Below are 7,741 nucleotides of genomic sequence, written 5' to 3'. Positions count from 1 at the left end.
GAAGAATGGGTAGGTGACTTTTCAGCTACATGGCACATGGTGACAACTGCTTCTCTTCCTGCTTGGACCTGCAGTGTCAGCTGGTATTTCACTCTGTGGATCTACTTAGGTGGAAGGAACTGCTTAGTAGCAAGAATTCAATACCTGGAGCCAATATCAGTGGAGTTCAAGTATCTTCTGCTTAAAAGTGCAGTAGTGCCTGGAGTGGTGAGGCATGGGAAAGCTGTAGGTATCCCCTAATCTCTTTGGAAAAGCAGAAGGATACTAAAGCAATGGACTGAAGTTTGTCATGACTTGACTGTAGCTTTTTCAGATACCACTGATCCTGGGATGATGGGTAGACCCATCAGCTCAGAGCATTACTGAAGTGTATGCCCAGCTCTGTGGCTGTGCTGGCTGAAATGGGAAGAGCCAAGCAGAGACCCAGTTTAAACACATGCTTATGTGACTTCGTGACACAGAACTGTAGTTTATTCAATGGTTTTAGGTAAAATTCTTCTGCAATTAGCTTATTTCCTGCCTCAGATATTTGTTAGGTATTTTCCCTTCCAATTATGATGGGAACAAATCCAGCCTATTTAAGACACAATTGGGAATGCACTGGGATGTTTAAAGATTCCCAGAACTCGACTCTGAGTAATGCATTGTGCTGTTGTGTGAGGACTCTGCTGTGCTATGGGTCTCTTCTGGTGAAACTGGCTCAGTATGAGGTATTTTTTATTATGTGATCATTTTAGAACTCTGGGCAGACTGGGCCAGATCATGTACTTCAGTCACAGATTTCTAATTTAACTCAGCATTTTGGTGCCAGTCATCCTTTACGAGTTCCCACGGCTGAAGGCTGGCTAGTGAACTTAAAGTTATCTTGGGTATTTATAGGGTGCCTATTTTTATAGGGTCTTTCTGGCTGTCCTTATTGAGCAAGGGAGGATGGGGAAAGGCTCTGAAACACAGTTCCAGGCACCAGGAATTTTGGGTTCAGTTGCAGTTTATGGGTTGTGGAATAGTTGCTGAATGATTCTGCCTCAGTTCTCCCAGCTGGATCTGCTGTATAGAGCAATAGTATGCTCTGTACAGAGACACAGCTCTGGTGCTTGTGATTACTCTTGCAGGTATCAAGTGATAGGAGTGGATTTCTTATTAGTGAATATTTTCTACTTATTTTGCACTTTGTGGAATGAGGCAGGTACTGTACTCGTGCCTTTATGCAGAGGAAAACTAACAAAGCAAGAGCGACGTTACCATGGCCAACTAATGTGAGTTAAATGTCAAGAGTATGCAGTTTTGACTTTTATTTTTCTGATCATTTCCCCTTGGAGCAATAAAGCCTGAAGGCAGGACATTCTGGGACCTCACTGCCCTTCTCTGAAGGTTAATGGTCACTTTATCTTTAGCCTTGTGTTTGCAGGCGCTGGAGTCAGACAGCCCTTTCCCCAGAGCTGCACTTCCGCCGTTTCCCGTGTTGTTGCTTCAGCCAGCAGCCACGGAGATGGGATCAGAGATGACCTTCACTTCTGGATTTTTTTATTTCAGTCACTGTTGAGATTCAGGATGTTGATGGTTTTAGGAATATTATTCCAGATGCGTGAGTCTCTGGCTCTCCTCTTTGCTTGTACCTGTACAAACAAATCAGGAGTAATTCTGTTGATGAGGTGAGCCTACATTAGTGCAAAACTAATATACACGGGAAGTCATTAAACTTGATTGCTACTCACAGCACAAACATTAGTAGCAGTGTCAGTCTGATGCGTCTCCAGGGGAGCTTGGCTAGAGCGTTGCAAGGACATTGACTGGATCTATCCCTAGAGAGGAATTTGGGAAGAATGGGGTGTAGAAAACTCAATTCAATATTCACCTAATCTCAGGATATTTGTTTAGACTCAGTAACTGTTACCTCTGATGTTCGACATCTAGACTAGGCACCAGGCCATGTGCCTGTAGCTACACACTGTGTTCTCACATTTCTTTCCAGATGGTCTTGTATATTGGTGCCTTGCTGGACACCGAGGAGAAGTTGTGTTGTTGGAACTTAATATTTTTTAACGCAGTATTTTCTTAAGTCAGAATGTGTAGAAATAGAGCCCCTTTGTTCAGCTTCTGCACGACCCTCCTTTAGACAAAAGGACCACAGTTTCCCAGTATATAAAATATTGACCGTGCTAGTATTTTCACAGGAAATACCAAGCTCTTCCACTGTGTCAAAAATAATCTGCTTTTCATTTGGACTCATTAAAATCTTAGATTGTAGATTTATGATCTTGGATGAAAAAAAAGCAGCTATATGAGAGGAGGCATATCCTGGCTGTATTGTCTTTGTATACAGGGGTGCTGTTACTTTCTCTATAAATAAGTGACATATTTTTATGCAAATTAATCTGTGCAGATTTGTAAAATGTCAAACAAACACTTCCCTCTCTCTGTCTGTGTTATTTGTTTGGCAATTGACGTTTTCTGACACTGAAATCTGAGCTTTCATCTGTGATGCTGTTGCAAATCTAGGGGAAATTACCTTTTGAATGACACATGGCCTGACCTTCATCTCCAGATAATCCAGGAAGAGTTCATGTTTGACTGTGGGGACACAAAGGACAGATGTAGCATACCAGTACCTTTCTGGCCATATTTTACAGTTCAGTAATGCACTTCAGTAATGAAGTTTGTCATCACTCTTCCCTCAGAGGTGAAGATCATTTGTGGTAAACTGCAAGAGATGATTCAGACTCAGAATTATGAAACGCTGGAATCAAAGAGATTATATGAATTGCTACTTTCTTTGAAATATTCCTTTCATTGAAGGAGCTTGCAGGAAGTCCTGTAACAGGGAATAGCAAAAAAAAATATATCTCCTAAATCCCACACATTGTACACAAACTATAAAAATAGACGTGATTAGAGCAACATACAGTAATTAGACTCCAGAACAAGTATAGTAACAAATTCTTTGGGCTAATTTGCCTGTATAAAAATCTGGTATAGTGCATAGATAGAGGCCCTTGACTGCCCTCTCTACTTTCAGCTTCAGAGATAGGCTTTGACCCTCATTTTGTTCTTAATATTAATCACAGATGGACGTATAAACTCTGCAAGGCAGAAATCCTCTTATCTCTGCTTCTTTGTTTTATTGCAGGGTACTGTGGTTGATTCCAACCCTGTTTGTTTAAAGCTGTGTTACTGCAGCTTTTAACAGTGATGCTGCTTTTTTCTTTAATACTGAAGAGTTTTCACTGAAAATTTCCAAGCCAGGCCCTGTTTTCCAGCCTGGGAATCACACTTTTAAGAAAGCTGAAGTTGTTTCTGCTTTGGGAAGGTGTTTCCCGAGGGTCACATTTATGTTAACACACAGGTAAACAATCCGCATGCCAAGTGCAGAGGGAATTGTGGTATGGGAATGGGACCTGCAATGTTATGGCTAGAGATGTGTGCAGGGTTTATTCCAGGTTATAATGGAAGGGGTGCTTTACATGCAGTTCAGCTGGAATAGAACATTTTTATAAATACTTGGGCAAGATCAAGTGCAGCATAAAATCTAGTCTGAAAGTTCTCAGTTAACCTAGGCTTCACGGTAAAGATGTGAAAAGTAGGAAGCTAGACTTGGGATTCTGCTGGATTTGCCCCAAATACATGCCTAGACACTGACAGTGTTACTTCTTCAGAGTTAACAAATAGAAAAATTCAGTTTTTTGAGGGTATGCAGCCCTGCCCTAAAAGGAGGGAAGGGTCTGTGCAGCTGCAGAGCTCTGGCTGTGTTACGGGATGCAGGAGGGCACATGGTGCTCAGGCTGACAGTGGCTGGGAAAGGTGGGGAGAGGCAAAATAACTGAAAAATGCAGAATATTGCTAGGGGTACAAATGCAGCATGAGTGTCAGAAATACACAGGTTCTTTACTGTATCAAATCCAAGAGCATACAGATGAATATAGGACAGCTTACCCCATCACAGTGGTGACAAGGGAGGCTGCAAACCTCTCTTCAGTGAGTACACAACTGGTAGACACTTTTTTTTCGCAACAGCAAAACTTGTCAGAGTAACGCAGTCAAAATATGGGTTTGTTACAGTGACAAGGAAAGAAGGAAGGAGGCTGGACTTTGGTAGAGGCTAGAAGTTAAAAATGTGAGACCAAAGCCTGCCTTGTTAACAAGAAGTTGAGAGACTCCAGAATATTCAGGAAATGTGAAATGGCACAGTCCATCAGTTTGCTGTAGGATTCCTACTCCTGTCCCTGTGTTTGTTTGGTGAAAAATTCACATGAAACTTTTGGCCCATTCTAAAAATAAATTTTAAAAAATATACATCCAACACCCATGTTTAAAGAGTTTGTGAATGATGGGATTTCCCAGCCGCATGACATCTGGTCGGTCCCTGCCACTTTGCAGGGGGTGTGTCCTAGTGGCAGGTGAGCCAGCTCTGGATGATATATTTTGAGTTGCTGGTTGTGTGTGTAGCTCCTACCACCTCTGCTGTCGGGCTGGTGGCATGTACCCTCTGTATGGGTGTACGTGTAGGAAGGGACTGTGGCAACATGCCAGCGGTTTTTAGCTCTCTTTTGAGTTTCCCCATTGGATTACTAGTTGCCGGTGCTTACTTACATCGATTCCTTTTTTTGCAATGACACAGTAAAATTGCCTGTGAAGCAAATTACTCACTGATTTTAGGAGCTATATTTTGGTGCAAGCATTTCTCGGCTATTGGGCTGCTGGCCCTTGCTCAGACTTGCCTCTCTCATTCCCTTTGGAGAAATTAGGAGACTTGTTGGGAAGTTTACCAGGTTCTGGGAGCTCTGCTGCCGGTACTGCCGCGGGAGGGCAGCTGCCACCTGGGCTGCTCCTGCTGCCTCCAGGCTCAGAAGATGAAGCAAGGTGGGTTTGGATGTGCAGTGATCACAAAGGGGAGGTGCAATGCTGGGCTGTTGAGGGAAAGCAGTGTCAGTGAGTTTGAAGAAGTCAGTGGGGAAGGCCATAATTTTCAAGTGAAAGTGGGCCTCGACTGGGCTGTTTCAGTCCAGCCAAGCCACAATCTTTAGAGGAAATCCAGATCTGATTCAACTTCCAGGTGTTTAAACTTGCTGTCTTCCCTATCTTTAAACCATCTTCACTTTGCAAAAGTCTGTATTCTGTGGTTATTTGGTGTTCATCTACTTTCCAAGCTGAAAACAGCTTTAATTCATTAACTGACAGTAGAGCAGCCCATTTGCTTGAGAACTTGACAAGAGCAGAGCTGTTGTCAGCATGGTGGCTGTTTGGCTGTCAGACCTGGGGTGCAGTACAGAACTGCTCACTTGCACCAATTTACCTTTGGACTTAGAGCTGTGGTGTTTATCAACATCTAAGATTTCAGATATGTACCCAAAAAGTTCAGTATGTAGCCATTTGGACCTGTGCTAGTGATAAAGAGGCAGAGCAGTAAATAATAAATTCTATCATGAAGTGGCTTGGAGACTGATATGAAGGTAGAAAATCGAAAAGGATTAAATCTTGAGGTGGGGTAATTATTTTTAATGACTGTTTACTAGTCTATGCTTCTTGGAAAGTAAGGGGGTGAAATGTGTGTTGCTAAACTGCCAGCTCCTGGGAACAAGACTGTGTTCGACCTGAATGGAACCCAACAGATAAAGATTTGCATGTTCAAGTAAGGAACTTCAAGACAAAAATACAGGACAGAAAGGAAACGTATTCTGAAGGCAAACCATCTGAGGAGGTGAGGAGACAGGGAACCTCCTTCATGTTTGCAAAAAATCTGATCTTTTGAAGCTTGTAGGCCATAGTCTATACCAGCTAAAGTGGTGAAGCTCTTCCAAGGCCATCAGGATTATACCCTTCCCCTGGCTTTAGGGTTTGAGCCTTCCCACTGGGAGGCCATTTGATCTTTCATGCTTTTAAATACAAATGCAAATTTCTCCTGAGGTCTCCTTCATTTCTTACTCTAAATGTTTCTGTTGGCAGCATTTTCTGAACTAAATGCCAGGCGGATTTCAGATGCAATCCTGCCTCCAAAGTTTTGTACATTAAGCCAGTCAGAAGGTTTCTCCAGTAAGCTCCAGGAATTCCTCCTTGGTGGTTGTTACCCAATAACCAGAGCCTTGATTTTGCCCTTTTTTTTTTTTTTCCCTGTGGGCTTTCTCTGCTGGGTGGAGACTAATGCTCTCTAGCTTTTTTTCTGTTAGGATTAGGAGTTTAGCACAAAGTCATCATGACAAATGCAGTAATTCAGAACAACAGCGAAACTCATTTGGGTAAAACTTCAACTAGTGTTACTGTATTTCTGCTTCTTTGTCTTTTCCCAAGGGAGAGAAAGTGTATCTGCTTGAGATCAGGCTTGATTTGCAGTTCTTCTGTGGATGGCATTGAAGCTGGCTGCTTGTAGAGGCTTTCTCTTTCCTGCTAAGTGGGAAACTAGACTAGAACATGATTTTGTCCCTGCCTGTGATGGCCCTTGGACTTGCTGTCACCTATTATTTGTGTCATGGCTTTCCTTTTTGTAGAGGGCTTTACAGAAAATAGAGAAATTGAATTGTCTCTTTATAGATGTAAAAGTTCTGCACCATTATCAAACTGTTGTAGCTGAGTCAGTTATGGAACTCCTTTCCAGAGGTGCATTTCTCAAATTTCTTATCTCTTTTATGGGAAAGGTGGCAAAAAGAAATGTTTTTTCCTAGTGTTCCAAGAGAACTGCTTCACCTTAGATCTGGTCTCGCTACTCAGTGCCTTTAAGAGAAACTGGTACAGAGTACTCACACAATACTCCCTCTTATTGGCTTGCCAGACCTAAGCATTCAAGTATTATGTACTGAGAAATACAAACAAATATGGTTTCTTCTGATCCTCTGGGATTGAGTGTGAAATCTTCCCTTTGCAGTTATGAGACTTATGAACTTACTACATTTAAATATGGATGCTTTTTTTTTTTCAGTCAAGAGCTGAGATTCTTACCAAGACATGTGACTCCAGGAGCAGGCTTAACACTTTGTAGCTGCCTGCTGATACTCCCTGGTTGTGTGCAGGCAGCACAAGAATGTCTTGCCTCAATTCTCTGCTTTTACCTCCACGGAGGTCAGGAACAGCCACAATGTGGATTCTTTTCCATGTCAATTTAACACAAAGTATTGTCAGAAATACGTGTGGCTATGTAGTCTCCAGGGCTTGGGTCACCCCTGTGAATGAAACTGCTTGAGGTTTATGTTCCCCAGCATTAAACCATAGCCATTTTCTTCCTTCCACACCCAAAGAGGGCCTCCTTAGTTGTGGCAGAGAGTAACAGCTCTTAGTGTATGGTCAGAGGGCATCACCAGCCAGTATTTTTCTCATATGGGTGTGCTGGCTACTTTAACTCCAGAGTTTTTTGGAATATTGCAGGGATGGTTTGGTCTGGTGGCTTTTTTTTTTTTTTTTTAATGTGCAGAATAGGTTGTTAGAATGGTTTGTGATTTACAGTGAGATGGGATAATGCCTGTTCTGGAAGGTCTCGTGCACCCCTTACGTGCTGGAGAATGCCTGCAGCTTTTAGTGGTTATTTCAAAGATGTTGCAAGTATTTTCTGTAGCTTTTCTCTGTCTAAAAAATAATAGTAACGATTAATCTCCTCAGGGCTTCTTCACATCCTAATTACAACCAAGCCTTTCATTAGTCCCACAGGGAGACAGAATCAAATGCCATATGGTATTTTACACTTAGGATGCTGTGCTTACCGAGAGCTGGAAGGAGACAGGAAAAGGGGGAGTTAACAATTCATAACCATTTATGGAAC

The sequence above is a fragment of the Merops nubicus genome, unplaced genomic scaffold (genome assembly GCF_000691845.1).
Source record: "Merops nubicus isolate BGI_N331 unplaced genomic scaffold, ASM69184v1 scaffold12868, whole genome shotgun sequence".
Taxonomy (NCBI): Eukaryota; Metazoa; Chordata; class Aves; order Coraciiformes; family Meropidae; genus Merops; species Merops nubicus.
This window is presented reverse-complemented; position numbering follows the sequence as displayed.